At 52.4% G+C, this 11,562-nt stretch overlaps 1 protein-coding gene across 1 annotated transcript in view; it reads left to right on the top strand.

Moving 5' to 3' along the window:
* Positions 1 to 349: 349 nt before the first annotated feature.
* SEMA4C (semaphorin 4C) overlaps positions 350 to 11,562 on the top strand; it is a 74,379-nt gene continuing 63,166 nt past the window's right edge. Inside the window, exon 1 of the mRNA XM_053270145.1 lies at positions 350 to 708. The gene's annotated coding sequence lies outside the window, so the exon portion shown is untranslated. The remainder of the gene's footprint in view (positions 709 to 11,562) is intronic.

The raw sequence follows: 11,562 nt of genomic DNA, 5'->3' as shown, positions 1-11,562 counted from the left end.
AGCATACAGGCGGGGGCGGCTCTCCGGCTCCAAATCTGCCTGCCGCGTGCGATTTAAACAATGAAACGGGTCCAAGGCTGGGTTGCCCTAATCTGATTATCCCACACCCCCCCCTCCAGTCCTTAGGGCGCGCTGGCTGGCTGCTGCTGGCCCTCCGGGGCGACGGGGCTGGCCGGGGCTTCTCCAATCCAAAAGGCGGCGGCGAGCTAGCCTGCGCGCGGCGCGCCCCTTCCTTGGCGGCGGGGGAGGCCCGCGCGCTCTCCGCGGCTGCTCCCGCCCCCAGCCCCGGGGCCTGACGTCAAGGAAAGGAGGAGAGAGCGAGCAGGGAGGGAGGGAGGAAAGCAGCGAAGAGGCGGGGGGACCTCGGCGGGGAAGGCGGCGGCTTCGCAGAGCGCAGTCGAGACGAGAGGGCGAGCAAAGCGGCGGTGGCGGCAGCAGCTCCGTCCGCGCTGGGAGTTTGGGCAGCCCCCGCGGGCATCTCTGGGTAGGGGCGGCCGAGCCAGCCGCCGAGGGCGCCTCTCTCGCCGCGTGGTGCTCCCCTGCCTGCCATCCCCGCCCTCGTTGGGAGCCCAACTCCTCGCAGGCACCCCCGGGACTGCTCCTGCTCGCGCTGCGCGCTGTCCTGCTGCTGCTGGCTCGGGCTCTCCTCCTGCTCCGTGCCGGGGGCCTCGCAAGAGCCGAGAGGAGCTGCTCTGCTGCTGCCGAGAGGTGAGAGCGCGGGGGTGGGCGAGGGCGGCTGGCGAAGGCATTGTGGCCAATTCGGAGCGGGATCCGGATTCTGGAGGAGGCAGCCCCGCTCGCGCGTCTCCCTCCCCCTCCCCATTGTCTGGCAGCCTCGCCTCGCTCAATGTTTACCTTGCCGCCGGGGATCCATTTGTGTGTGTGTGTGTGTGTGTGTGTGCCGAGGAGGGCTCGGCTCCTGCTCGCCCGTGGTGGCAACCAGAAAGAAAGAAAGGCACCCCCACCACACACACTCGCCGTGCGTGCCCCGTCGTCAGAGCAGAGGCAGGCGCGCGTGGCAACGCGGGCTGCGCGCTCTTACCTAGGAGTCAGCCCCATTGGCTCCAGTGGGGCTTGCTTCTGAGTAGACACTGGCCAGCTCGCCCGTGCTTACTCGAGAGGAAGCCCCACGAAGCTCAAGGGGGCTTGCTCCTGGGTAATTCTTGCTTCGGATTGCAGCCTCAGACAGATAATAAAAGCGTCCCTATTCCCCTCACGGTCCTGCCTCCGGCATCCTAGTCGTTGATGGACCCGATTTCCACCCACTTGAGTGCGAATTCGAGTCCCAGTGTGCGTAAAATTGCGCGCACATCGCAGGGCGGGATTTCTGGCTGGAAGCAGTCGTGTGTGTGTGTGTGTGGGGAGAGAGATTTCACTTTTTCGAAGCGGACTCCGAGGGTGCCTGTATTCCTCCCCCCTCGCTCTCTACTGGGATCCAGTGGGTCGCATTGGCCAAGCGGGCTGGTCAGTACATTTCTCCCCGGGGCACTACAGGGCTGTTGCTAGATTTAGTTATTTCATTTATATCCTGCTCTTCCTCCGAGGAGTCCAGAGCGAGATGCGTGACTGTCCCAGAGTCACCCAGTGAGTTTCATGGTTGAATGGGGATTCGAACTCGGGTCTTGCTGGTCCAACACTCTAAGGGGAAGTCTGTTTCTCTCTCTCAAGCCTGTGCTTTGCCTTAACACCGCCCCGCCCGCCCCCAGTGTTATTGGAAACGTGGGTCTGAGCCTGGGACAGGTTTTCTCGGGAGTAAGCCCCACTGCTCTCGGGAGGACTTGGGGTGTGTGCGCACTTTGGCGTTTGGATTGCTACTGCCTGCCTGCGTTGGCACCAAAGTTTGTCGGTTTGTTCCCTTCTGCGGGGCCTGTTTGCTTCTTAAGCCAGAGAGAAACAGCTGTGAGGATTTTTTATTTTTTTGTGTGGTGGTGGTGGTGGTTTTCGCCTCCTCCTCCTTCTCCCTGAACTCTCTTTTGTGTGTGCGCGCTGGGGTGTGTTTGTGTGTGTGTGTTTTGCTCTGCTCCGGATCAAGTTTCTTTTGGTGACTCTTCAAGCGCGCTGCAAAATCTCAGCCTAGTACTTGCCTGGGGCACTTTCCCCCTTTCCTCACTTGGCAGCGGGACTCATGCGTCACGATCCTTTACTCAGAAGTCAGGCCCGCAGAACGCAGTGGGACTGGAACCCAAGTGTGCATCGAACTGCAGACCGAGCCCGTTGGTGCTGACTCCGATGCAAGCCCCACTGCCTCCGGTGCCTACCTAGGCATGCAGAATTAAATGCAGACGGTGCTGTGCACCTCTTTCCCTTCCACAGGTGGATCTGGAGGGAGGGGATGGCCTCTCAGCCCAGCTGCTCTGAATCCAACAAGACCTGGCAGCCAAACCCTTTGAAAATGATTTTAGCAGACATTTGCTTGCAAATGTTCAGCTGCTGAGGTTTTCCTTGCCTCCCTCATCATTTTCCAGATCACTTTTGCTCCTGTTCCTGACACCTTTTTCATTTTCTCCCCCCCCCCCCAGGCTCTTGACAAAAGCAGAAATCTTCCCTCTGCTTCTGTCAGCAAACACTTGAGTTGCACTCCCTGGGAAGTGTCAAACTGGAGGTTCTCCCAGATGTTGCTGGACTACAACTCCCATCATCCCTTTTGTGGCAGGGGGTGATGGGAGTAGTAGTCCGACATCATCTGGGGACCTGAGTTGGAGAGCCTTCTGGGCTGGTCCACTTTTAAAAACAAAACTGCACAAAAAGCGCCCGGCTGTGTTCACGAGCTTGTGTGTACACACCGCCATCTGGGTTCCTTTTCTTCTCAACCTGTATCCTCCCCCCCCACCCCGCCCCTGTTTATGTTCTATTCTTTCTCCTCCCTCTTTTTCTCTCTTAAGTAATTCTGAAACGCAAATAGCTCCCCAGGGCTTGTTTACATCGGTACAAAGGCAGGGAGGCTACAGCCTTCAATGCTGCTTTTTATTTTAAATTGCTCTCCAGTCCGAATTTGCCAAATCGCTCTAGTCTCTCTCCCGCCTCCTCTCTTTCCCTGATGACGTGCCATTGGATTACAGAAGTGGCACAAGCTGGCACATAGGAAAGTGGGGTTGCCAACTGCCCAGGGGAAGCCCTGTCTGCTGTGCTCTTGTGTTCTTACAGCTTCATATGTAGAAGACGGCAGCTGTTTTTCAGAGCATGGAGGTATACGTGATATTTTGCTAATGTCTGTCGAAGAAACTGGTTTCATGCCGTGCAGGGCCAGAGGTCAGTGGAAAAGTTGGCAGCCTTTGCAGAGAACCACAATGCCCACAGGCAGAAGACAGACAAAGGCCTGGAATCTCTTAAGGGGAGTTATTTCACCCTTAAACAGGCATTTGTTTCTCCCTTGAACTGGCGTTTATTGGACGGCAAACACAAGGAAGTACTTCTTCACACAACTCATGGTTGACGGGTGGAACTTTCTGTCACAAGATATGGTGAAGGCCATGACCTTAAATGGTTTTTGTGAAAATTGGTTTGTGGAGGAAGTGATCTATTGATGGCTATTGTGCCCAATAGCCAAATGGGACCTCCCTGTGCAGCAGCAGTCTATCTCTGGGGAACATTGTGGCCAACATACTCTACTTATGAGTTTCCAGAGGGCATCTGGTGATCAACAACAGGATGCTGGACTTCTGGTTGAACCTAGCAGGGCTTTTCTTATGTTACTCAAAACCAGAGCCACAAGTTCAGGGTTTCTCAACACCGGGTCCCCAGATGTGGTTGGACTGCAACTTCCATCACCCCCTGCCGTTGTGGCAGGGGATGATGGTCCTTGTAGTCAAACCACATCTGGGGACCCAGTGCTGAGAAACCCTGAACAAGAATGATGAAAACGGTGGTTCCCCCTCCATTCCATGCAAGTGAGGTTGTCTAATCTGTAACTAACTTTTGTGTGTGTGGTGGTGGTGGTGGTGGTTCTGAATCAGTTGACCTGGGAGCAGAAGCATTTGATCTTGCATGTGCACGATAGGTTAGCAAGGCTGAGAGAAACGCTGGACTCGCCTTTTCCTCCTTGTTTCCTCCTTTCCTCTTCAGATCCCCTAATTGTCTCTCTTCTAGGGAGCTTGCACTGCAGGATTATTACATTAGTTTAGGTCCTCTTCACGGGATCCTGATAGCTAAGAGACGCTGGGCTGAGGCCTAATGAGAGCCTCTTGCTGTAACCTTGTGTCAACACCACTCCTTTGGTGCTAAACTGACACGATTAAGCTTTCATGTCTCCCTCTTAAATCTACAGGGGACTCTGCAAAAGGTGGGCACGGGGGACTTTAATGGTGGCCTAGTGAATTATCTTCTGCTGTAGAAATTAGCGGAGGGGGGGATCAAGGGCCTTCTTCCACACTTCTTCCACACACATTCCCCTCCCAGGAGCCTGTGTTGTTATATTAACACTAATATTTATATATTTATAGACCGTTCTTCAACCAAAGTTCACAAAGCGGTTTACAGTGAAAAATAAATAATACATAAAAATAAAATGGTCTCCTGTCCCCAAAAGGTTCACAAGTGAAAAGAAAGCCAAGGCAGACACCAGCAACAGCCACTGAAGGGATGCTGTGCTGGGTTGGATACCAAGTCAGACCACTGGTCCCTCTAGCTTGGCATGGTCCACAGCCAGGGCTGCTCAACTTTGGCCCTCCTGCAGATGTTGGCCTGCAGCGCCCATCCTCCCAGGCTATTGGCCATTGTGGCTGGGGATTGTGGGAGTTGTAGTTGAAAAAGAGCTGGAGGGCCGAAGTTGAGCAGGCCTGGTCTATATTGACGGGCAGCCGCTCTCCAAGGTCACAGGCAGGAGTCTTCCCCAGCCCAACCTGGAGATGCCATCAGGGAGTGAACTTGGGACTTTCTACCTGCAAGCAGACAGATGCTCTTCCATTGAGCTCTGGCTCTATCCCCTAAGGCAGGGATCCTCAACGTTGGGCCCCCAGATGTTCTTGGACTTCGACTCCCATAATCCCCAGCCAAAGGCCTCTGGGCCTGGGGATTATGGGAGTTGAAGTCCAAGAACATCTGGGGGCCCAACGTTGAGGAACCCTGTGGGAATGTCCCACCCCTCCACATAGCTATGCACTCTCCTCAGATCTACCTCCCTTTGCATGTCCATGAGGACCCCTACCTATCTCACCTGGATGGGTGCTTGCCAGTTTGCATGTGGGTTTCCCCTCCCGTTCACTACAGATTTGCTGACCAGTGAAGCGATCATATATTCCTCACCAGAAGGGGGCATCCGGCATGTCTTCCGTCTTTGCTTGTCAAAAAATGAGGGAAGTGGTTTTTGTTTTCTTTCAAATTTCTAGATTCAAGGCAGGATCAGAGAGAGCGAGAGAGAGCTGCACATCTCCAAGTTGGATGCACTCTGGCCTCGGTTGTGTGTCTGTCGGTTGCCAACTGGCTGGTGGCCACCCAATGTTCTCCTTGATCTCTTGAGCACCCTTTTTATTTGCACTCTGTGGCTTCTGTCTTGGGGTGGAGCAGTTGTGAGGCTTGCAGGCGACTGAAGTGGCTTTGAGACGGGTTCTAATTTGGACGTGCAGTGTTGGTTTTGGCTTTCTGTGCTAGGCAGAATCTTTCTGGCCAGCGCAGGAGGCTAGTCGGATGTCTTCAGTTCCCCAACTCGGCATCATGTTCTTTCTTGGTGATGGGCTGTGTTGGCACCAGTGAGGCCTGTGTGTAAGCCGAGATGGAACATAGGAAGCTGCCATGTACTGAGTCAGACCCTTGGTCCATCTTGCTCAGTATTGTCTGCACAGACTGGCAGCGGCTTCTCCAAGGCTGCAGGCAGGAATCTCTCTCAGCCCTGTCTTGGAGATGCTGCCAGGGAGGGAACTTGGAACCTTCTGCTCTTCCCAGAGTGGCTCCATCCCCTAAGGGGAATATCTTACAGTGCTCACACTTCTCGTCTCCCATTCATATGCAACCAGGGCAGACCCTGCTTAGCTAAGGGGACAAGTCATGCTTGCTGCCACCAGACCAGCTCTCCTGTGATCTTTCAAAGATGCTATGGCGTTTGAAGCTGGGGAGCAGGGCTGTTGGGTAGCAAATGATTTCTTGGTGGATGACAGTGCTTCTGAGATTTCACTAGAACGCTACCAAGTCTAACCTCTTAGCCCTATGTGCTGTAAGGCCTGGGGGCTAGTGGTGGAAATATCCCCAGGTTAAATTTTAATGATTTCCTTATTAGGCTTGTGTGCTGAACAGATTTAAAACACGCCAGCGAGTATTTACGATGACAGATCTTTATAGACCATTTCCCAGCAAAAGTTCCCCTAAGCGGTATATAAATATTTGTCATCGTATTTTAAATCCGTTCAGCACCAAAGCCAAATAAGGAAAGCCTTAGAATTTAACCTGGGTTCCAAAATACTGTTTGGAAACCTTTGTGTGACCCCTTGTGGGCACTTTGAGATCATGGAGAAGAAAAGCAGGTCAGGATTAGAGCAGTGCTCTTTATTGGAAGGGTCCCGGAGGCCAGGGGTGGCCCCCACTGACTCTAAATGTGACTTTCTGACTAATTTGTGATTGGGCCTGTGTGAAGCTTCAGCCAGAGCGGAATTATCTGCACCCTGGCACCATGCAGAGGAGACCATTCTCATCATGCTCTTGGAGGGCCAGGGCAGCCCTTCCTAGGCTTTCCTAGGCAGAGAGGAGAGCTGGGCTTGTGGTAGCAAGCATGACTTGTCCCCTTAGCTAAGGAGGGTCCACCCTGGTTGCATATGGATGGGACACTTGATGTACGAGCATTGCAAGATATTCCCCTCTTGGGATGGAGCCGCTCTGGGAAGAGCATCGAGGTTCCAAGTTCCCTCCCTGGCACATCTCCAAGATAGGGCTGAGAGCGATTCCTGCCTGCAACCTTGGAGAAGCCGCTGCCAGTCTGTGAAGACAATAGTGAGCTTGATAGACCAACGGTCTGACTCAGTATAAGGCAGCTTCCTATGTTCCTCCTAGAGCTCTTAAGAGAGGGCCGCCTCTCTCTTAAAGGGCCCTCCCAGCCCTCAGAAGAGGGCAGTTAACATGGGCCTCTGCAGGAATCTTTCTGGGCGGGTGGGGAGCAAAGCTTACAATTCTGTGCTCAGTTACTGGGAATAAGCCCCATTGAATCCAATGGGACTGGCTGGATCCAGTGGGCAGCACCTGCCTCTCCTTGGCCCCACCCCGGATGCCTATGCTGTGCAGAGGTCAGCACGGTGCGGGACCTGGCTCTCCCGGGAACTGGCTCTCCCGTGTAAGGTTTTTGTGAACCCTGCTTGGAAAATAGTGAAGATCATCACTGTCCTAGCCCGAGGCAGGGGTTGGTCAAAGCTTTGCAATCCAGACCTCAGTGTGCCTCGGGCAGAGAGCATTGCAGGAGACAGAACTGCAAGGATCTGGGGGAGAAGAGGGCTGCTTGTCTGGGGTTCTGTCTGGCTCTGATCCATTGTATTTTGAGCTGCCTTGCGAGCTGCAAGGTTGCTTTGCTAACTTGTTAGCCTAGACCCCTGCTAACTGGGCCAAGAGGCACTTTTCAAAGTGATGACTCTTGTATTTAGCCTGGGGAGAGCAACTTGCCCTATCCAGCCCCAGCACAGCATCCCTCCAGTGGCTGTTGCTGGGGTCTACCTTATGTTGCTTTTTTATTGTGAGCCCTTTGGGGACCCTTTGTTGAAAAGCGGTATATTTATTTTTACATTTTATATCCCGCTCTTCCTCCAAGGAGCCCCGAGCGGTGTACTACATACTTGAGTTTCTCTTTCACAACAGCCCTGTGAAGTAGGCTAGGCTGAGAGAGAAGTGACTGGCCCAGAGTCACCCAGCAAGTCTCATGGCTGAATGGGGATTTGAACTCGGGTCTCCCCAGTCCTAGTCCAGCACTCTAACCACTACACCACGCTGGCTCTCGTATATAATTATGTGTTGTATTCGTAGCTGTCTACCTTAGGTTTCTGTTTAGAGAACCACTTTATGGTTTTGTACTTGTCTCTAAACTGCTTTGAGAACATTTGTTGAGAAGTACAGTCGTCCCTCACCTGTCGCAGGTTTGCCAATCGTGGATTTGCGTGTCCGCAATGGAAAATTGTCACCACCCTTGCCAACCGTGACCCAAGTATTCATGGTTTGGTGGCACCATTTTTTTTATTTGGGGGGGCAATTTCCAGGGTCAGGTGATCATTTCTGGGGGTTGGGGATTTTTTGGGGGGTTGGGTTGATTTTTGAGGGTTCCAGCCTGAAACCCTAGAGAGCTGCTGCCGATCAGTGCAGACAACACTGAGCTCAATGGACCAAGGGTCTGACTCAACAGGAAACAGCTTCATATTTTATTTTAGACACCAAATCTCAGTAAAAGTTGGTTCCTCCCTACTGGGTGGGCTTAAACCAGTGAAAGAATGCAGAGGCCGTTTTCCTACACGGAGCTCTCTGTCAGCCGGAGTGGAAGTGTCCTGAAATTTAATTCTCCTCCGTTCAGAGAGCGGAGTTACTGTCTGCTCAGACGCTGATGCTTTTAGTCCCTTCACGTAGGCACCTGTAACTGTGCAAGCCACTATCTAACTGTAACAGCTGAGTATATTTGCATTAGAAAGCTCAGCATATAATTGAGAATTGCCTAAATGTATTTTGCATTCGTAAGTGGCCAGGCTGATGTCTGCAGTTGCAATTCACTATTGCCTCCTCCTGTGTCTGCAGATTTCAACTATTTCTGTTATACGCTGCCAGTGTAAACAGCCCGAGTAAAACATGTTGCTTGACCCATTTGGGGCTGGTTCAAACATGCATGGATCGTGCCAATGCTCAAGTTACAGAGTTGGGGTGTGTGTGGGCAGGGCGTGGGCCCTGTTTGTAGGAGGCTCCAAGGGGGCTGTGATTGGGGGGAACATGGGTTTTATTAAGTCAGGGGTTCTCCAATTAGGCTCTCCAGATGTTGTTGGACTACAACTCCCATCATCCCTGCCATTGTCAGATTCTGGAACCGGAGTAAGGTCTAGCATTCTAGGGTGGGTCTACTTTGGACTGTTCCTTTGTGGTGTTCCTGGGGACCTTCCTTTTATGGAGCGCTTTGGTCTGTCAGTTCAGAGATGATCTTGTCGTCATACGAACATCAACATAGGCAGCTGCCTTCTACCAAGCCAGGCCATTGGTCTATCTAGCTCAGTACTGTCTTCACAGACTGGCAGCGTCTTCTCCAAGGTTGCAGGCAGGAATCTCCCTCAGCCCTATCTTGAAGATGCTGCTGGGGAGGGAACTTGGAACCTCAGATTCTCTTCCCAGAGTGGCCCATCCTGTAAGGGGAATATCTTGCAGTGCTCACACTTGTAGTCAGATCCCATATGTGACTGCCAAGAAGCAAGAGATGGACAGGCAGGACCAAGACGTGGCGAGAGAGAGAGAAATTAACAGGGCAAACAGCAGCAGAGGGCAACATCCAGACCATGAATCACTGTAGTAGGGTCTGCCTGCCCCCAGCATGGTCCCGATCTACAGGGGTCTGATCCAGCTGCTATTTCACATTTTTAACTGTGTGCTTAAAGCAGGATTACCCAGCTTTGGCCCTCTGGCTGTTTTTGGACCATGACTTCCACCAAACCGGCCGCAGTGGCTGATAGTCGGGGATGATGGGAGATGTAGTCCAATGTCTGCAGGAGGGCTGAAGTTGTGCAGCCCAGGATTAAAGTAATGTCTCATCTGAACCTAAGTATTGCTCTACCCAGGAGGTGCCCTCTCATGACCCTCACCCTTGCTAGTGACTGTGAGTTTGGCCCTGACGGAGCTGGGCCAAGAGGAGTAGTCCCAGGCCCTGAGACCTGGCCAGAAATCCGAAAGAGCCCCAAGTCTGAAGCCCCCCCAAATGGAGTTCTTGGAACCAGAGGTGCACCTAGGTAATTTTGTTGCCTGGGCCGAAAGGCCTTTGCAGGCGCGCACACGCGCACACACCCCCTGCCGCTGCAAGTTAAGCATCATTTATTATTATTATTATTATTATTATTATTATTATTACATTTCTATCCCGCTCTTCCTCCAAGGAGCCCAGAGCCCTTACTACGTACTTGAGTTTCTCTTTCACAACAACCCTGTGAAGTAGGCTAGGCTGAGAGAGAAGTGACTGGCCCAGAATCACCCAGCTAGTATCATGGCTGAATGGGGATTTGAACTCGGGTCTCCCCGGTCCTAGTCCAGCACTCTAACCACTACGCCATGCTGGCTCATAACACATAGGTTCCGGAGGGCACAAACCACACCGCCCAGGAACAGACTAAAGATGATTTGGGGGCCCCAAGGGGGAGTGGAGGTCCTGGTCTTCGGCCCCGAAGTCCAGGTGTAAGAGCGCCTCTACTTGGAACCCGAGCCCCTGGAGGAACCGGTCCCTTGATACGTTGCACTTCCTCATATCTGCACACCAGCACGGAAACAGACTAGGCAGGACCAGATAGAAACAAAGAAGAGTGCCGACTCTCTGCCAGAAGTCTGCCCCTTTAAGGTTTCCACTCTCAGGAAGAGAGCTGGAGCCCAGCAGGGGAAGCCTGAACTCAGGGCTGTTTAAGGGCTCGGTCTCCCTCTGACCAGCCGCCTTAAGTGGCACAGCAGGGGAATGTTTGACTAACAAGCAGAAGGTTGCCGGTTTGAATCCCCGCTGGTACTATATTGGGCAGCAGCGATATAGGAAGATGCTGAAAGGCATCATCTTATATTGTGCGGGAGGAGGCAATGGCAAACACCTCCTGTATTCTGCCAAAGAAAACCACAGGGCTCTGTGGGCGCCAGGAGTCGAAATCGATTTGAGGGTACACTTTACCTTTACCTCCCTCTGACTGCCATCAGAGCAACTTGTCTCGTGGAGCTGTCTGTGGTGCTGAAACCCACCTCCCCTTGGCCTCCCCATGGTTCCTTCCAGCTCTTGTGGCCTCTTGTTCGTGGAACAGGATGGGACACGCTCATCTTGGACTCTTTGTTGCCTGCTCTTTATTCTGGTTCATTCCTGATCTGGTGCTGGGCACCTTCTCAGCCCTTTGCCAACGGCCCTTTTTCTGTTTGCTGCCCATGTCAGGCACAGATCCAAAGATGGCAAAAGACAGAAGCTTCTTCCACTGCGACTGACTTTTCTTTTGGACACCCAGTTGCATGGAAGCAGAATTTCTTCTTTTGCTCCAGTGCAAGCCATTTTCAGACAAGCGAATGCCCAAGAGTCAGTCTGACTGGTTGGGTTCAACTCCTCTGATTAGCACCATGGGGAATAGGGGATCAGTGGCTAGCCTTCAGCACTACCATGTGCCTAAAGGGTGTCTAGTGAGTTTTTGGCTGAGCAGACAGATGAACCCACATTTCCCGAGGGTCTTAGTCCCAAGGTATAAAAGAGTGCATCCTTTTCTACCTCAAGGATGCTTTGGAAGGTGCTCCCTGCTGAAATAAGAGCCTCCCCATCTCTGGCGATTTTTTAAAAAGGGTTTTAAAGGGTGAAGAACACATTTCTTCACCCAGTCTTTCAATTAAATACTGTTTTAATAGTTTTAACATTGTTTTAAAATATTGTTTTAAGGTTTTAAATTGTTGTCATGTTTTAACTTT

The sequence above is a fragment of the Hemicordylus capensis genome, chromosome 8, assembly GCF_027244095.1.
Source record: "Hemicordylus capensis ecotype Gifberg chromosome 8, rHemCap1.1.pri, whole genome shotgun sequence".
NCBI lineage: Eukaryota > Metazoa > Chordata > Lepidosauria > Squamata > Cordylidae > Hemicordylus > Hemicordylus capensis.
This window is presented reverse-complemented; position numbering and strand designations above follow the sequence as displayed.